A 20,499-nucleotide genomic window follows, 5' to 3' on the forward strand; every position below is an offset into this window, starting at 1 on the left:
CTTCTGACGCTCCTGCTGATAAATTGTCCTCCGCTTGTTCTTGATCCACTGGACAGTCTAACTCCTGCTCCACCAACTGCAGTGGCTCTTGAGACTCCTCCGGTAAAGTTCTAATTAAAGAAGGCGTAGAAGTAAGAAGTGGTTGCTGCTTCTTACCAACTACCCCCAAAATATTCTCTAATTTTTTATTCATCTCTACTAAGAATCTATTAGAATGCCCTGAAGCACCCAAAACTTGACTTGGTTTCGTAAACTCTCTCTGTTCCAAGTCAATCAAGTCAGGCGTATGGCGCCTGGCGTCTGATACTACCGTATCAAAGCGCTTGGCCGAGTCCGAATCCGTGCGTCTAGGAGCTTGGCGTTTAGCGGCTGCTTCTTGAGAAGCCAGGCGCTTTGGCGTCTGGTGTAACGCGGTTGTCGTGTCATCAGGCTGGCGCTTCTCTACTGGCGTAAGCTCCTTCTCTCGTCTAGGTACATCAGACTGGCGCTTATCAGTCACCTCGCGACTGGAAGACTTATGCTTCCTCCTCTTCTTCAACATCGGTCTCTCTACTTCCTCAGAAGTCGAAGAGAACGCTTCCGGCGCCTCCCAAAAACTACATGACGGCTCTTCCACAGAAGCCGCGATCTTCTTCTTGGGAATTGCGGCTGGCGAAACTTGTCTCGTTCTCTTTAGTGGACGAGATTCGTCCTTAAACCTCCAACCTCTGCGAGGCGAATCGTTTGCGCTCGAAGAAGACGAAAGACACTTCTGCGATACTCCTCGAACACCTTTATAGCATTGCTCTTCTGCCTCAGCCGAACTTGCGGCAGAATCGCCTGAGGGGACGACTGCTCGGATGTCAACTCCACTCGTCTCCCTTCGGCTTTTGGCATGCCTCCTCCCAATGTCCGGGGAGTTTGGCAGGGGCCCAGGCCTAGGAGAACGAGAGGACCGAACAGCCGCCTCCTCCACTGCACTATCACTCAACACAACACTTTTCTTATTCTTATCTAGCATCAAAGAATGCACAGATTCTCCTAATTTATCCACTGCTGCCATAAGCACGCTAAATCTTAAATCCATCTGTTCCCGTAAGCTGGCAACGGTGTCGAGTTCGGGAATAACGGTATCAGGGTCAGGTAATATGTTAGGCGGATCTGGGTTAGACATAGAACAAGGAAAATCCTGACTCTCTAATTCCTGAGAAGCTAAGGAAGAAGTCCTAGATGAAGCTTTCCTTAATTTATCTTTTTCTAGCTTTCTCATATAACTCTCCAACTCCTTCCAGCCTTTATCAGTCAAATCCTTACATTCATCACATGTTACACTTTTGCTACAGTTCTGACCTCTGCAATTAACGCACAAAGTGTGCAGGTCTAACCTAGCTTTAAGTAACCTGGTTTTGCAACCCTTGCTGCAAACCCTAAAGTGAGATCCCGAATCTGACATTTTAAATTTAAACCTTGATGAAAATCACATAATTGTTGCCTATCTGGCTAAATAAAGATAAATAGCCACTGCCGAAAGCCAAATCACAAAGATTATGTCACCAAATCGATGAGTATCCGTCGTGAAAAAACAAAGAAATTCCACCAAACAAAACCGGTGTTCCGGTTGCGACGGCAGAAAAATTCTGAGGTTTAGTTGTGGTAATTCTACATTCCCCGGTAGAGGGAGGGGGTACGGGAATCACCTAACCAGTCAATTAGCGCTGCCGCGAAATTCGAAATTCTGCCGTGACGTCGGAGACTACAGCTATATGTAACTACCAGGTAAGTTGCATACGTAAAACTGGCAGACATCTTAGAAAGCATGAAGTAAGTACATACAAGACTTCTTCCCAACTGGCCAGCCGTCAGTTTAGACTTAATTATTATAATAAGTCCTTTATTGGGTCGACTTCAAAGTTGGTAACTGACTGGTTTCATTACCTCCAGCTGAGGGGGTTCTCTCTCTCTCTCTCCCCCTCGGGGCACTGCAGTGTTGGCATAGTAATAAAAATGATTTTTTCATTAACTCATCATCATTAATTAACCTTTTACATGAATTAATTTTCATGGGTTTAAATAAAAGAATGTCCGTTTATGTAATTGTCTTTATTTCCTCTTATTATACAACTGGTCTACAATGCTTATGTCATCTATGACAATTTGAAAAGGATGTCTTACCTGTACTTGTCATAACAGTATGACTGTACAATACCTTACCTAATTCAAAGGTATGACGTCACTAAAAAGGTTTTACCAGTTTACGTCAAACCTAGGATGTCACCTTATGTACCCACGACGTAATACTTTCCAAATAATACAGCTTGTGTAAGTTGCAATAAGCTTGCACACCTTTCGAGTGACGCAATCATGACGTCATTGAAAGACGTGACGTTACTTTACTCTCAACCATCTTTTCTTCATTCCGCTTTAGAAACTTTACATTGACCATCCAATGGAGACATTTACACCTTAAATTTGGTGGCCCAGCCATAACTGGCACTGGCTCTTACCACACCTTTAAAATAGCCTTGGCCACTTATACTTTAATCTTACGTAGTACTGTTCATTATTACTACTTACTCTTACCCAGCACCAGTTGGCCTTTTATACACTCAATACTCAGTAATATAGATAGTACTACATCTCTCTCTCTACCAGTGCATTGTTCTCTTTATACCAGCAGTGCATTTTTTCTCTCTACACCAGTGGATTGTTCTCTTTATACCAGCACTGCATTTCTCTCTCAACCTGTGCATTTTCTTCTCTCTCTACCCAAGATACCAAATTCAACATTTGTCAGGTCTTGGTACCTATACTCTATTTTCTTCCATCTGTCCATCCGCCTGTGGTGTTTTTGTATGGTAACACTGCGTCCCGGGCTTTAGATAGTTACATTCAGCTTACATTCAACGATTATAATATCCTATTTCGAATATTAATGGTGTAATTCGCATACAATAAATTATTAAAACACTTTTCAGTTGCAAATGTGCACCCAGATATCCTTTTATTTACCGAAAACTTACACATTGTGTAACTATCTAAAGCCCGGGACGCAGTGTTACCATACAAAAACACCACAGGCGGATGGACAGATGAAAAAAAACAGAGTATAGTCAAATCACCTCCGGACCTCCAAATGACCTCTATAGCTGACCAGATGCGAAAACACTGGTCCAAGAGCCTGAGACTTCTACTTTCACTCTGTTATAGAATCGAAGAGGAGCTGTCTGACCTTGTCATCTTTGAAGTGACTGATTCGTAGATTCAGTCACTTAGTGTTAACAACACACCCTTGGGATGTTGTTAACACTTTAAAAAAGGAATACCATCAATGCAACAGGTGAAATGATATTAAGTTTTACCTGGGAGTTACCCGGTGATTATGACAGAAGGTTAAAATATGATAAAATTTGGATCACTTGACCAAAAAAAAAAAAAATGTTCACAAGTAGATGAATCTACAAATCCCATTAGCAGGCAAAGATCAAGGTCTATCCTTTCCACTAATGGGCACAGTTCTCCAAAACGGGCATCTAGGTTACTGAAGCCATAATAAAATTAAATAGGAAACTAAAAAAAACCTACAGGAAAAAAAAAGCCTTTGGATAAATATATCAATGAGATGGAGACATCTGAAACATGGCACTGAAAGCCTGCAATAGCTAACCTAGCCTCAGGCACATCTGGAATAGCCTAACCTTCGACTAACAGGCAATGTGTCGCCTTCACTGAACATATGCACAAAACACAGAGGGGAAGAACATGCAAGTAGAAACATAAAGAAATGTGCAAAATAAAAACACTTTCTCTACACCTCTGGTGTACCATAGTTGTCACCAACATATATCATGCATGGATTGCCAATAATTCCCACTAATGATAGCAATGCAATTATAAAACTTTTCCCACTAAACACTAAATAATACTAAGCAATGGAAAATGGCCTGCCCAGCATTTTAAACACTCAAAAATGAAAACCTGGAAAGTAAATATACACATTAGTTTTGTAAAACTGCTTTTGCAACTGTATGAAACTCAACATATTGCACACGACATCCTCAGTAAGGAGACTGTTCCACAAGTGCGAGGAATAAAGGACCTCTGGAACTGGGAGACGTTCAACAACAAGGCACATTTACTGCTTATCAGTGCTGCTGTTCAGCAAATCTGGCTTTCCTTCAGCAGGAAGGACAGAAGGAATATAAGATTTAGGCCAGAAGCCGAGTGCTGATACCTATGAGGTCATTCTGCACCAAAAAGAAAACCGAAAGTAGAGGAGGTTTGAAAGGTGCAACAGGAGGTAAACTTTTGCAGTTGCACAATACATAATACAATTGTTAGGAGAGGGTGAAAAGTAATACGAAAGAAAGCAAATCTGAGCAGGGGTACAGAAAGGAACAAAGGAGGTTGCAGCCTGGGGCTGAAAAGACGTTTCAAAGACCCTCAATTAAACTTGAGTCATTCCAGACCCCTGGCTAAATATGCATCCAGAATTACTGGAATCATCACTAGCACCTACAGCTATAGTATTGGTCTAATTATAACAGCCACAGTGTTGCTAGCTTTGTCTGCACTGTCTTTTAATGCCAGTGTTGATCCACACTTACAAAAGTTGTTACCTTTATAAGTACCTGTAGAAAATCTGTACAAATGCTACAACCTGGATAGATGAAGATGACTATTTTGAACCTTGATTTGTGGGTCCAGTTTTCACTATGTTAATGTTATTAAAAGACATTTTTATTCAGAGCAGTTCTCAAGGATTGGAAGAACTATACAGTGGGGCATCGCTTATTCACGGATCAGTATTCACGGATCCAGTTAATCACGGGTTTTTTCTTGGACCGTTTCTCATGTTACATCACTGGTATGAATCGCTGCATCACGGGTTTGTTGTGTTGCGTATGCGATGTTTTTCGGTAGGCTAACCCTCGGCCGTGGTCCGATAACTACCAACATTCATTTAAAGACTCATATAATGATATTAACTGACAATAAAGGTAATAAAACCATTCTCACCTAATATATTATTGTCCTATCTTCGAAATAAATAGCCTATTCAAGGTTTATGTACGACGTTCATTGGTAGGCTAAGCGTAGTTGCAGTGCGATAACCACCAACGTACACAAACATTCACATTATGATATTAACTGACAATAAAGGTAATAAAACCATTCTTACCATATATATTATAGTCATATCTTCATAATAAATAGCCTATTCGAAGAATAATTCCACATCATTGCACTCAACTTATCGTCGGAGTGGCCAGCCACAAAATGTAAGCATATACCTTTACGTACGAAAATGGTTTATGTATACGGTTGCGTTCAAAGCGACATTTTTTGTTTTGATAAACTTTTAGAAATTTTAATAGTAGTGGTAGTGTAATTACAGTAGTAATAACATTAAGGCTAAAATTAATTAGAACTTCATTATTATTTTGGCAGTATTCGTATATAACTTCTCTGAACAATGAAGTCATACAAACGCTATTTGTCATAGATTATCGTAAGTATTGCTGTTTGTTATTGGCGACGAAGCGTAAACGAAATACATAAAAGATTTTTTACATTACCTATATATCGTCATATCTTCATATAAAAAGGCTATTCGTGGAGTAATTCCATATCAGTGAAATCAATTTTATCCATGCGAGGCCAGCCAGCTGACAAAATGTACGTACGTATATGAAAATCAAATTATGGTAGCGTTCACAGCAAGATTATCTTTCGAAATTTTTATAGTACTATTCATGCTACGTAGTAATAATGTTTGGAATACAGGCAGTCCCCGGGTTACGACGGGGGTTCCGTTCTTGAGACGTGTCGTAAGCCGAAAATCGTCGTAAGCCGGAACGACGCTTGGAAATATGTCTTAAACTAATAAAAAGTTATAAAAACCTTACTTGTAATCCTTTGGTTACACTACATGTTGTTTCCTGTAGTTTTATGTACAACCTGGAGTTATTTTCATAAAAGAATGCTGGTTCTTGAAGGTAAAAACTATTGTAATCCTCTGGTGACACTACATTCTTGAAGTTTTATGTACAACCTGGAGTGATTTTGCAAAATCTTGAGGGCTACAAGAACAGCTGATTACTATTTACGTATCATATAGACTAATTAAAGTAAATGTATCTTTAAATAGGCTTATATATTAGTATCAACAAAACATTTCCTGCCATGAGTCAGAGGCCGTTTTAATGAAACAACACTTCCCTGTCCTATCTGTTCAGAAAATAAACGTTACGTCAATCCCCGAGACCATTGTTGCCAAAGCGTCTCTCTCTCTCTCTCTCTCTCTGATCAAATTACATTGGAAACTTGACATACGATTGCCCTAATATACGAATGTTTTGAGATATAACAGAAAATTTGCGAAAATACAAGCTTTGATATACAACGAAATATTTGAGATACGATTTTGCGATGAGTGTTAGTTGTATAGGCGACCGATAAATGGCGTTCAGTCTGTTTGTTTGTTGGTGCTGCATGTTAACACGTCGTTGTTTAGTTCGTTGTATTTGCGCCTATTTTTCGTGTTATTTTGTCTATTTTATTATTAACCATGGGTCTCAAAGCTAAAGACAAAGCAGTGTAGAATGAAAAAACCCAAGAAAATTATTTCGATGGAAGCAAAACATGAAATTATAGCAAAGCATGAACGTGGCGTTCGTATCGTCGATTTGGCAAACGAGTATGGTCGAAATCCTTCTACAATATCCACGATCATCAAGCAGAAGGAAGCTATAAAAACCCCCGAGACCATTGTTGCCAAAGCGTCTCTTCTCTCTCTCTCTCTCGTCTCTCTCTCTCTCTCTCTCTCTCTCTCTGATCAAATTACGTACTGGATAATGTCTCTCTTTGGATACTTCGATTTTGCCAAATATTGAGGGCTACAAGAACAGTTGATTACTATTTACGTATCATATAGACTAATTAAAGTAAACGTATCTTTAAATAGCTTATATTATTAGTATCAACAAAAACATTTACTGGCCTGAGTCAGAGGCCGGTTTAAACGAAACGAACACTTCTCTGTCCTTAACTCGGAGCGTCGGAAGACGCCTCTCTCTCTCTCTCTCGCTCTCTCTCTCTCATCTCTCTCTCTCTCTCTCTCTCTCTCTCTCTCTCTCTCTCTCTCTGATCAAATTACTGGATAATGTCTCTCTTTGGATACTTGGAATTTGCGTTGTAATCTAACCAGAAACTTCGTTTTGTTATTATTACTGGAAACAAGCAATGATTTTTTCATTATTTGCGCTTTTGGACTGTTATATGTAAACTAGTATGTATTCATTCGCTCGGAAACTAGTTCCGCATATGAGGCGTCACTAAAAAACATAGAAAAAATACAACATAAAAAAGTGTCGAAAATCATCATAATCTCAAAATTTTTGATGTAATCTAACCAGAAACTTATTTTTATTAATATACTGTGCTAAACTATAAAGGATTTTTATCATAGTATGCGTTTTTTAAAAGCGTCCGTTAACTCGGAGCGCTCGGAAGACCGCCTCTCATACTCCTCGGTACTCTCTCCATCTCTTCTCTCTCTCTCTCGCCTCTCTCTCTCTCTCTGGTGTCTCTCTCTCTCTCTCTCTCTCTCTCTCTGATCAAATTACTGGATAATGTCTCTCTTTGGATACTTGGAATTTGCGTTGTAATCTAACCAGAAACTTCGTTTTGTTATTATTACTGGAAACAAGCAATGATTTTTTCATTATTTGCGCTTTTGGACTGTTATATGTAAACTAGTATGTATTCATTCGCTCGGAAACTAGTTCCGCATATGAGGCGGGTCACTAAAAAACATAGAAAAATACAACATAAAAAAGTGTCGAAAATCATCATAATCTCAAAATTTTTTTGTTGTAATCTAACCAGAAACTTATTTTTATTAATATACTGTGCTAAACTATAAAGGATTTTTATCATAGTATGCGTTTTTTAAAAGCGTCGTTAACTCGGAGCGTCGGAAGCGTCAGCGTCGTAACCTCGGAACAAGCGTCGTAACCCAGGACGGATTTTTCCATTGAATATTTAAGAAAAAGCGTCGTAACCTCGGAACGTCGTAAGCCGGAACCGTCGTAACCCGGGGACCGCCTGTATACGTAACATTAATTTTCAATACAAAATATCATCGTTATTTTGGTAGTGAATAATAGTTTAGAATTATCATACATACACTGCATTGTTATGGTTTGTGCCAGTGATAAAACAACCAAAATAACGTTCTCCTTTAAGTCAACGCGTTTAGGAAAAACATGACATAGAATCGACTTTGCGACTTCGTTCACTTTGATATTTTTAACGATACAATAACTATCATTTGTACTACTAAAACCATCTTCACATAAGTAATTTTTCGTAAGATATGTGTTGTTACAAAAGCTAGCTTATACATAAAAGGCTTTTATAATTTGTCATCTTAGATATACATATGTACCCAAACTCATTGTGGGGAAATTTACTACTGTTTCCTCGGATATTGAAATACTTTAGCATCATTCAAACACTTTAATAATATAATGCATAAATACTAGGCTATACATATTTACATCGTATACAAATACTACATACAGTTATATACACATACTTTTATATACAAAGTTAACAGTTATATACACATACTTTTATATACAAAATTAATCATATGAGTAGTGATCAGACGACAGCTGTGCAGTGGACTACGTACGTACTACTTGGAAGATAAAACAAACAAAAATTTTGTTGTTGTTAGTCGCCGGGATAGATTAACATTTTTCCAGAGATTAAAGAGCTGAATTTTGTTTTGAAGGTATGTCAACCGCGTTAGTAATAGGTATCATCTTCTAAGGAATTTTTTTTTTCTCTTCTTTTGCGGAAGAATCTTCAAGCCATTTTTGCATTCAAAGTAATGAGAAGGAATCATTCTATTCTTCATGAAATCAGTAAAATACTTACACTAATAATAAAAACTAAAACTACGTACTGTATGCAAAACACATACATCATCGTTAGCTTCGTGTGTGTAAACGTTCATTCTAAGAAATTACAGAGTAGTATAACTAACACCTGATTGGTTGGTTGGTAGCCCATGGAGATCTGTTATCCAATGACTGCCCTCTGCTTCTGTTCTATTTATAGACATACGCCATGGATGGCACTAGGTTTGAACGTTACCATGTTCGTGATTTTCCGACTGCTGACGGCAAAAATTACTCAATAATTTTCTTTATATAATTATTCCTTCGTGAAAACAATAATATAATATCGCGGTTGACATACCTTCAAAACAAAATTCAGCTTTTTAATCTCTGGAAGAATGTTAATCTATCCCAGCGACTAACAACAACAAAATTTTTGTTCGTTTTATCTTCCAAGTAGTACGTACGTAGTCCAGTGCACAGCTGTCGTCTGATCACTACTCATATGATTAACATTTGTATATAAAGTATGTTGTATATAACTGTTAACTTTGTATATAAAAGTATGTGTATATAACTGTATGTAGTATTTGTATACGATGTAAATATGTATAGCCTAGTATTTATGCATTATATTATTAAAGTGTTTGAATGATGCTAAAGTATTTCAATATCCGAGGAAACAGTAGTAAATTTCCCCACAATGAGTTTGGGTGCATATGTATATCTAAGATGACTTAAATTATAAAAGCCTTTTATGTATAAGCTAGCTTTTGCAACAACACATATCTTACGAAAATTACTTATGTGAAGATGGTTTTAGTAGTACAAATGATAGTTATTGTATCGTTAAAAATATCAAAGTGAACGAAGTCGCAAAGTCGATTCTATGTCATGTTTTTAACTTTAACGTATAGTGGGTATGAAAAACACCAGTGTGTCGTAGCGATGCGTCATCAATATAGTGGTATGAAAATACCACATGGTGTTGTAGCGATACGTAATCACAATGTACAAATCCTTTTCCCGGGACCATCCTCAGAATTTTACGACTCTTCAACTTCAAGATCGATATGGTAAAATATATTATATAGTCATACTTATTGTTAAATTCACAAGTTGAACTGCAAAACATTATTATATTTTGATTGTTATGTACATATATTTTTTGTGTTTTACGGAATATTTGTTTTGAAAATAATACCTATTAGTGAACATATGGTATTAATTGTCCCACTATTTTATTATAGGTGATCTTAATTATCTCACATTCATTTAACAGTATTATATTAATATTTATTTAAATAAACTGTAATTAATAAATAACAATAATGAAAAAACATGAAGGGAAAAAATGTTTTTGCTGCAGTAGTGGTGTTTGTTTGATTATGCATCTGACCTCACATTTCCGAAATCTGAAAAATTCCAAAAACCGAAACATCGGAATGTGTGTGTACTGCACATTTTTTTAAACACGCACACAATGTCTACACATTTACTGCAAATTACAGTACGTACGTATTTATTCCTGAGAGAGAGAGAGAGAGAGAGAGAGAGAGAGAGAGAGAGAGAGAGAGAGAGAGAGAGAGAGAGAGAGAGAGAGAATGATTAAGGACTCCAAGGCGTGTTATTTTTACAATTATTTTATTATCTTGGGATTTTTTTTTAATCTTGAGATTTTCTATTCAATTCTCGAGATTAATAAGAAAATTACCGTAAATTGACTAGCATCAGCACACATCTGAATGACTCAGCCATTAGCAGGCTAAACCACCAACCTTATGAACTTGCATGATACATGAGATACATGACAAAACACAAAACCACTGTTTATTGGTGAAAATTAGGGGGTCGCACGATATGGGAGATTGCACGTTATTCGAGTATATACGGTATGTGATTTTTTTTAGCCTTTTATGGAACAAAATCTAGCAAGAAATTGCCATTCCCAGTTGGCAAACTACTGGCCTACTCACGTTTGTTTGTTGTTGTTATGAAATGTGGGTGTGCGTCGCGTTCTTTAAATTGTACCCATATAAACGAGTTAATTATGTGGCATCCAAAAGCCCTGATTCTTTTACTCTTATGGGAAAGACGCCTAAAGGTCAGATGAAGGTTTTTACGTGGAATAAACTAGTATTAACGTGTTGTGACGAAGGGAAGAGATGTTTCGCTGCATACTGTTGGTAGCATTATTGTTATTATATTACTGGATTGCACTGCAAAATCGTCGCCATCTTTTATCAACATAGATTGTTGGTGAGTATCCATATGATTTACATATTTTGATAGTTCTCTTACCACTCATCCTCTCTTTCCTTGTAAAAAAAAAAAAAAAGAGGCCCACCATGCGTATGTAGGCTTCTAGCTGTAATCCCTAGGCTAGTAGGCTACATATGTACAGTAGTACATATACTACATTTATTTTTTAAGGCTAATTTTGTACAATAACTTTAAAACTGTCTTGAATTTAGTTTTAGGTGATAGTTGAAAACATATTTGGTGTTTGAACTAAAGTAGGCAGTTATAAACATTGGAATAGTGGTCTTGGGTGGGTTAACTATTAAAGTAGGCAGTTTTAAGCAATTTTTGAGGGGGGTATCAGGATAACACGGGTATTTACTTATCACGGGGGGGTTCTGGGCCCTATCCCCCGTGAATAACGAGGCCCCACTGTATAAATTGTATGATCGCATTTCGTATATAGAAGTACAGAGGACATTTGGTTCCTTGATGAAGAAGAAACAACAGTATCTGTTTATTAAGAGTAAATCTAAGCCTTTAGATTTAAAGAACCTCTTATGGTTATTGCAAAATAAGGATTGTAAAAAAAATTAAATAAGATTGCTAGTGGCAATATCATTAGGGTAAGGGGGATTTGAAGGCCATCAAAATCTAAAAGGAAAAAGATAGAATATCCCTCTATGCATACATTTGCTTAGGTTTAAGTTAGCTGACTGGTTAAGTAAGGTTTGTGCTGTTACATGGAACTGGACTGTTTGCTGTGCATGATTTTTTAAATAAACTATTAGAGTACGGCTTGAGTATTTTGTTTCTAAATAACCTTTCACAGGATTATGACTAATTAAAGTAACCTTGTCACTTACTGTGACTTCATTGGCAGTTATGTGCTCCTTTGAAAGGCTCCACAGGTCTGACAAATCCACGCCTTGGGGTCAGACCACGCCATGGGGATACCAGTAATCTTACAGTATTGATCTGAACACGACTCCAGGGCACTTATTTCTGAAAGGAAAAATTGAACGTTAACATGAATGTCACCAAGCATATTTTACTAAGCAGAAAGAATAATAGCATCTAAAACATATATAGAGCCATACAACTTTATGCACAAGGTCTCTCTCTCTACCTGAATGTCCAATTAGGACAGAATGCCCAATAAGGTGTGAACTGCTACTGATATTAAAACAAAGAAAAGTTGAGATGTCAGGAAGAAACCTTCCCAGCAGACTATTTTGGATTTGTACGGGGCCTGCCAGAGAGGGAATTATCACCGCGGAAGGCTGTACATAAAACCAAACAAAGTGAAACAACGTGAAAAGGGGTGTATTTCACAACATGAAGCCCAATCAACAACTGTGCTCACAAACGGGGTGTTAATTTCAGAATATGAGGCCTAGTTCACAAATAAGCTTACAAAGGGAGTCTATTTCATTCACAAACATGAAACCTAAAGCGCAAATTAATAATAATGATATTTACATGCGAATACTGCAAAAGATTCAACCCTTACCAGCAAATTTCAAATCACTTGTAAATTATTTTTCAAACACAAAAACAAGTCAAACAATACATAAGGTAGTCGTCTGCTTACGACGGCATTAGGTTCTGACAGAGCTGTCAAAAGTTGATCTCGTCATAAGTCGATGAACCACATAGCCTATGTACATATTATATTCTATACCTACGAACCACAGCCTATGTACATGTATTCTGTACCTACCGTATATTATCCATCATATATTATATCCAAAGTATGCACTGTATACTGTCTTTCTTTCAGCATATTGAATAAACCGAATCATGTTTGAGCTGTCTTTTTATCCTTTTTACCATATTCACACACACGTGCATGTACATGTACGTATATTTTTCGTTTACATTTTCATTGACAACTGACTAGCCTACATATACATTTAATATCCCAAAAATGTGCATGTTTAGTACCTATTATTACGTTTAGCATATGAAATCTTATCATGCTTGAACTCCTTGATTAATACTTACTTTTATTACTGTATTTAACATTTTTATTGTAGGCATTCAAACCATCTGTCTGGTCTGTTTACATTTTCTTATCCGCCATTTGCATTGACAATCGGCTACACGTATCATTTACTTTTTATTATTTATAGGTGTTTTGAAATTTAATTTACTAATTTTGGTTATTACATTTGAGTTAAATTTGCAAACTAAAAATACAAAATGAATGACAAAAATACAAATCTTTTACCATTTCCTAACAAAACCTTACATCTGAAAACATAAAACAAAACATCGTCTGCTGTTTTCTCTAGCAACCATTTGTACTGTTACCAACACGTCTATGTACGTAGTAATACACAAAGTTTGATTTTACAGTAAATTATTTTTTTTCTTTATAAATTTCAGGCAAACTACAGTAATGCATAGATAGAATTGATTTACAGTACAGCAAAAACATGAACACACAAAAAAATAAAATAATTACGAAACATTTAAAATTTGAAAAAAAACAAAAAAAAGAAATTATTGTCTGCTGGTGGATGGCTGGGGATCGTCGGGGTCATCCATGGTAGTACTGGTAGAGGGGGCAGGGGTAGATCGAGATGTTGGTTTAAACATAAACATGCTCCGTTTTTTTTTCTCTCTCTCTTCATAAATTTCCCAGTATGGGCGAAAAGCATCAAGAACCATGCGTTCAATTCTTGAAAATCTTTCAATATTTGGATCCATTCCTTCAAAATGAGCTAGAAGTTTATTTAACTCTGATAAACCTTCTGCTAAGCCTTTGGTCGTGAACATTCTTTGTGGCTCCTCCTCCTCATCTGCCTTTTCTGCTGCTGCTTCTCTCCTTTCTTCTTCTGCAACTTTTTCCTCTTCCAGAGCAATCAGATCTTCAGTTGTTAGTTCTTCCGATTTCTTCCATTACACATTCTAACGATGCACCTTTGGCTAATTTCACAATTTTTTCACGAATCATTATTAGTTCATTCTCATTATCAAACCCATCAAAAGTATTCACATAGCGTTTAGCGCAATTCTTCCAAACACCGTTCATGCATTTCTTTGTCACAGCTTCCCATGCCACAGAGATGTTCTTGATGCATTTAAGAATATTGTATTTTTTCCAAAAATCGCGTAAAGATAAGTCAGGATCATCATCTGTAGCCGATATAGCTTGGGAAAAGGTGGTTTTTAGATAATTTGCCTTAAAGGTAGCAATAGCTCCTTGGTCCATAGGCTGGATGAGGGGAGTTGTATTGGGTGGTAAAAATATCACTTTTACATTGGGATGGAGATCGGCTAGATGAGGGGGATGCCCGGGTGTGTGTCCAAAAGTAATAACACCTTGAATGGATTAGTGTTTTCGAAACAATAGTCATGAACCTGGGGAATAAAGCAGTTTACAAACCAGTCTTCGAAAAGTGCTTGAGTCATCCATACCTTTTTGTTGGAACGATAGTAGACTGGTAGCGTATGCCTATTCACATTTTTAAAAGCTCGCGGGTTTTCGGAATGATAAATCAAAAATGGCTTCAGCTTAAACCCGGCAATGTTACCGCCAAGCAACAAAGTCAGCCTATCTTTAAATGCCTTAAATCCAGGCATGGATTTCTCTTCTTGGTAAATGTAGGAGCGTTCCGGCATTCGTTTCCAGAATAATCAACTCTCATCAACATTAAAAATTTGTTCTGGTAAATAGGCTTCTTCTACAATGACTTCATCCAAACTTTCAATGAACTTTTTAGCACCTTCCCCATCTGCACTCACTGCTTCCCAAGTGATTCGGACATTATGCAATTGAAATATTTTCTTAAATCGTGTGAACCATCCTGTACTTGCTAAAAATTCTTGAGTATAATCTACTCCAGCACGCTCCTTCAACGTCTTAAAAATACTTAAAAGCTTTCGTTTGGAGTATGTGAAGGCTTAATGGGACACATTTTTGGAGTTGGCTTTCAATCCACACATTTAATAGTTTTTCCATTTCGTGTATGGGTCCACTTCATTGTTTCGTTATCACAGTTGATCTCATAGGTGCTGAACCCTTTACTGCTTCACGAATACGTTCCTTATCCTTCAAAATTGTCGACATAGTAGAATGCGGTAGGAGAAGATCACGGGCTATTACACTCACTTTCTTCCCCCTTCAGACTGCTTTATCACTTTCATTTTCATGTCTAGATCAATAGCTTTTCTTGCTTTCTTAGCAGGCTTGGAAATTGAGCAAGATTTTCTTTTTGTAGACATCTTTGATTGGGGTTTGGAGCAAAGAAACAATGTACAATATAGGCTAACAACAAGGACTCAAACACACAGAAACACTGCAAAAAGCTGAGCATCTCTCGGAGATGAGTGCGCTGCCGGTAACGGGAAAAACTATCATACGCGCGCTCGATGTATTTTAGCCAAATATAAAATTAAATATTATTATATATTATTACATTGTCGTAAAGTCAGTTTGTCATAAGTTGCATAGGTCGTAAGTAGACGACTACCTGTATATATTTACATACTTTATCGACCTTTTTAAACCAAAACTCAAAAAATGCAACTTGTAAATATTACAATTGGTTTTTGGACATTACATAACAGGAAAAGTCTGTACATATTAATATTTACACTACACAACAAGAAAAGTGTGGGTGTTATAGCCACAGCTACACTAAGTCTAAAACAACACTTGCTTTGTCAACTATCTACACCTGAGTCGAGGTGCCAAGGTTATGCACTGAACCAGTAGTTTTTTAATGTACACTATGGAAGGTTGGTGTTTAACCGAATATTCAGTTTGAAAATGTACTAAAGACATTTTCATTTCATTACTGCCAAACATCTTAACCTTAGAAGATTACTTGATCGACTAATTCTCGTCATCTCGTGACCACAAAACAATACTTTGAACCATGTCTTCATTTGTCTTGCCATTAAATAAGCTAGCTTAGAATAGTCTATTCAAACATAATGTATCTCACTTCTTACTTGATTCAATCTCACTTCTTACTTAATTCAATCTCACTTCTTACTTGATTCAATCTCACTTCTTACTTGATTCAATCTCACTTCTCACTTGATTCAATTACAAATTTTATTTACTGTCTTTGTTAACAACTGTAACTTAAAATTTGTGTACAGCAGTTATCTGAACATCCAAACCACTTTCTAAGTCTTTTATTTTGCATAACAAGGTTTCAATGCCATGGAAGCATGGAATATAAAATTTAGGCGTCAGGTCAAGTGCTAGAACCTATGATGTCATTCAGCGCTGAAAGAGAAATAGTGTCAAGAAGGTTTGAAAGGTGTAATAGGAGGAAAATCTTGAAAGTTGCACTATGAAACAATTGTTAGGAGAGGGTAGAAAGTTAGATGAAAGAGAATATGAACAGATGTACAGTAAAAGGAATGAAAGGGTTGTAGCTATGGGCTGAAGGGAGACTGCAAAGAAACTTTTTTAATGACTGCAGTGCACTCTGAGATTCAGTGATTGCACTAGCCACTTACTGGGTGCATAGGTTCCAGAAGACAGCACATCCAATAATAAGAGGAATTGCAAACATGCACAAAAATGTCATTTACAAGTCAACCTGATTCAATATTTCTACAAGAACCTTACACTACCACTTGATTTATGTTACTCCACTAAACTGTAATGAAGATATTCAGCTCTAAACAATGCATTTGAAATTCTAATCATTCCACCCAAAACAGAATTAGGTTATGCAGCCACACCATCTACTGAATAATGACAAGCCCGCTCAAATCGATTTAATTCACTGTTCAATAGTTTTGCTTTATCAAGTATGCCTGTGGCTTTCACCACAGCTGCCAGGTCATCCAAAATACAAACTTTCTGGCCTCATGAAAACCATAAAACACAAATCTCCAACAATGACTGTGTCAAGGTCTTCCACAGTCACACATTTGGTCTTTTCTTACTCAAGGGTAGCTAAAGCACTTTTTCTTATCTTTTATCTCTTGATTTCATCGTATTTTTATGCTTTTTACAAATTACTTGTTTTTGCTACTGGACACACATTGTACTCTCCAATTTCTCATGCTGGTATTCAACGGTGTGTAAGGTCACTAGGAAATTCCAGAACCTTTGGCTTCATTCTATATAAACACCATAAACTCCAAGTTTTGAATTTGACGCTGCATCTCAAACCAGCCTTGAAGAAATGCTGCTTGAGAAGCTGGTATGAAAAAGGAAATACCAGCAGCTACAATTAAGTAAAAGCTGGTATGAAAAAGGAAATACCAGCAGCTACAATTAAGTAAAAAGACCACTGGGTGCATTTATATGGCCCATACTACTCTTTGCAGCAAAAAAATGGCCCTTGCAGAGAAGAAGGAGACTACTTTGAAAGCAGGTGACAACAGGTAAGTTGATTTTATGACACTCTTGGCCATTCAGCACTCAAGAGAAAAGAGGGTGTTGGAGCAGCTGGACAGCGAGATAGATCAATTCAGAATATAAACGACAGGAACTACGAGGGTCAAAATGTGGAAACTGGGCAGGAAACCTTCAGTTGCACTAAGACGTATCAGTTAAGAAAGGCTGGAGAGCAAAACTTGAAGAAAGGAAGTGGGAATGTAGATAAAAGACAAAGGCTGGAAGGCTGATGGGATGCTGAATACACCCTTTAGCAGTGCCTGCAGTGCATCACATCAGGTGCACTGAAGGCACTGCTATGTTCCTGCAGGGGGAGAAAACTGATGAGAATCTTAGCAAGTGTATGAGAGTATCATGTGAAGTAGAGCTGAGCAGCAAGTGGAAAGAGAGACACTGATCTCAAAAATCTCTATGGTTTGGACAAGGGATGTGGAACAGTTAGTATGAAGAAATAACATGAAACAAGGACCAATAAGAAGGTTCTGCTATTATGGTGGAAAACCATAAATGAAAGCCTGGGCCAAAGAGAATGACAACTGTTCATGAAAATGAGGCTGTGAAGACATGCACTGGGGTACTACTTTCAGCCAATCCCAGTAGCTGGACATAAGACAAGAAATGAAATGGAATAAGAAGAGAATTAAAAGGCTGGAAAATTCTGTCTGCATTGCTATCTGGTGGGAATGGAGTGCATAAAACAGAATAAACTGGAAAGAGCTCAAATGATATGGAAAATATAACCACCTACTGCCTCAAGTCAAGTGCTGATGACATTACATGACTAATTACTATACCTAGACGCTTCATGACCTGGACGGATTAGACTCAAAGATCAAGGGATCTCTGGAGGTATAAAATGACAATGAAGGTGAAATTGTTTAGTATGAAGATTTCAGGTTTGTCCTAGAACTCGCTCACGTCCTGTCTGTCCCAAACAGAGATGATGTCAGACAATATGACTTTATACGTGCTAGTGTCATTTTAAAGCAGAATAATTGTACTCTGACAAACATCAAAGCAACAAGTGGCACTTAAGGATCCAGGGATTAATATGATGCTATTTTACTGTAATTTTGATTACAAGAATAAGTCCTATTCACATTAAAACAACTCAATTTCACGCTAGACTATTTCCAGTCCCTCTGGAACCATGAACTCTGTAAGACTGACCTATGCTGGAAAATATGATGCTTTCATGCTTGAACCAGCAATGACAAGAGGTAAGCATAACTACTTGGAAAAAGTGCATGCAAAAGCAATAGTGAAAAATGGGTTCCAATAAAAAAAAAAAAAACTATACATAAAAGCAGCTGTAAAAGGTCAAGAAACCAATGAAAAGTGAGCTTACAGAATTAGATCACCTGTTATTTTATGCTCAACCTCAAGACGGGAAAATGGCACAAAAATATTAACGATGATGAAGATTGCTCCATGCCAAAAGGGGGTATCCAGATTTAATGGATGGCAATGAGTCTTTAGAATTTGATGCTGTCAATGCAATGCACACCCAATATATCCTAACCTATTTTGGGATGCAAGACATAGATAAACGAATGATGTGGGCCATTGCACTGTCATATAACTTAACCCTTAAACGCCGAAGCGGTAAAAAAAAAAATGGCTCCCGTGTGCCGGAGGTGTTTCAGAGTGAGCGCGGAAGCGGAAAAAATATTTTTTTCAAAAAATCACAGCGCGCTTAGTTTTCAAGATTAAGAGTTCATTTTTGGCTCCTTTTTTTTGTCATTGCCTGAAGTTTAGTATGCAACCATCAGAAATGAAAAAATTATCATTATCATATATAAATAATGCGATATATGATAGCGGAAAAACGAAATTTCATATATAATTGTATTCATATCGCGCTGTGCGGAAAACCGTGAAAGGTAACAAGTTACTTTTTTTTCGTTGTAATTTACACTAAATTGCGATCATTTTGGTATATAACACATTGTAAAACGATCAAAGCAACACGGAGAAAATATTATCACAAAATAATGCATGAATTCGTAACGCGCGGACGTAAACAAATATTTTTTTCAAAAATTCACCATAATTCTAAATATTGTCCTAGAGACTTCCAATTTCTTTCAAAATTAAGACAAATAATTGAATATTACTATACTGTAAGAGTATTAGCTTACAACTGCAGTTTTCGACCATATCTGACGAGTTAAAGTTGACCGAATGTCGAATTTTTATATATATATATTTTTTATATGCAATTATTTCGAAAATAAGAAAAGCTACAACCTTCAAATATTTTTCGTTTTATTCTACATGAAATTGCGCACATTTTCATATATAAAACTCTATGAAATGCCTAATATGAAACGGAGCAAATATTCCGAGAATGATATGTACGTATTTCGGAGATTTGTGGCGGAGAATCCGCGCGCGGAGGGAAGGAAAGATTTTTTTTTAAATTCACCATAAATCTAAATATTTTGCTAGAGACTTCGAATTTGTTTCAAGATTAAGATAAATGACTGAATATTACTAGACTGTAAGAGTTTTAGCTTACAATTGCGTTTTTCAACCATTTCGGTAGAGTCAAAGTTGACCGAACGTGGTTTTTTTTCTATTTATCGTGATTTATATGCAAATATTTCAAAAATGAGAAAAGCTACAACCTTCAATTATTTTTTGTTGTATTCTACATGGAATTGCGCACATTTTCATATATAAAACTTTATGTAACGGCTAATTTAAAATGGTGCAAACATTACCACAATCGCACGTATGATTTTTTCGGAAGAGTTACCACGCGGACGTAAAGAAAATGTTATTTTTTTCATAAATTCACCATAAATCGAAATATTGTGCTAGAGACTTCCAATTTGTTGCAAAATTTAGGTAAATGCTTGAATATTACTAGAATATAAGCGTTTTAGCTTACAATTGCTTTTTTCGACCATTTTGGTAGAGTCAAAGTTGACCGAAGGTTGAAATTTTGGCAATTATCGTTATTTATATGAAAATATCTCAAAACTGATA

General features: G+C 36.8%; 1 long non-coding RNA gene across 1 annotated transcript in view; it reads right to left on the bottom strand.

Moving 5' to 3' along the window:
• Window positions 1-2,104: 2,104 nt before the first annotated feature.
• The window catches only part of LOC135198638 (uncharacterized), a 124,256-nt gene continuing 105,861 nt past the window's right edge, over window positions 2,105-20,499 (bottom strand). The window contains exon 4 of the long non-coding RNA XR_010310851.1: window positions 2,105-2,441. This is a non-coding gene — a long non-coding RNA (uncharacterized LOC135198638). The remainder of the gene's footprint in view (window positions 2,442-20,499) is intronic.

The sequence above is a fragment of the Macrobrachium nipponense genome, chromosome 22 (assembly GCF_015104395.2).
Source record: "Macrobrachium nipponense isolate FS-2020 chromosome 22, ASM1510439v2, whole genome shotgun sequence".
Classification (NCBI taxonomy): Eukaryota; Metazoa; Arthropoda; class Malacostraca; order Decapoda; family Palaemonidae; genus Macrobrachium; species Macrobrachium nipponense.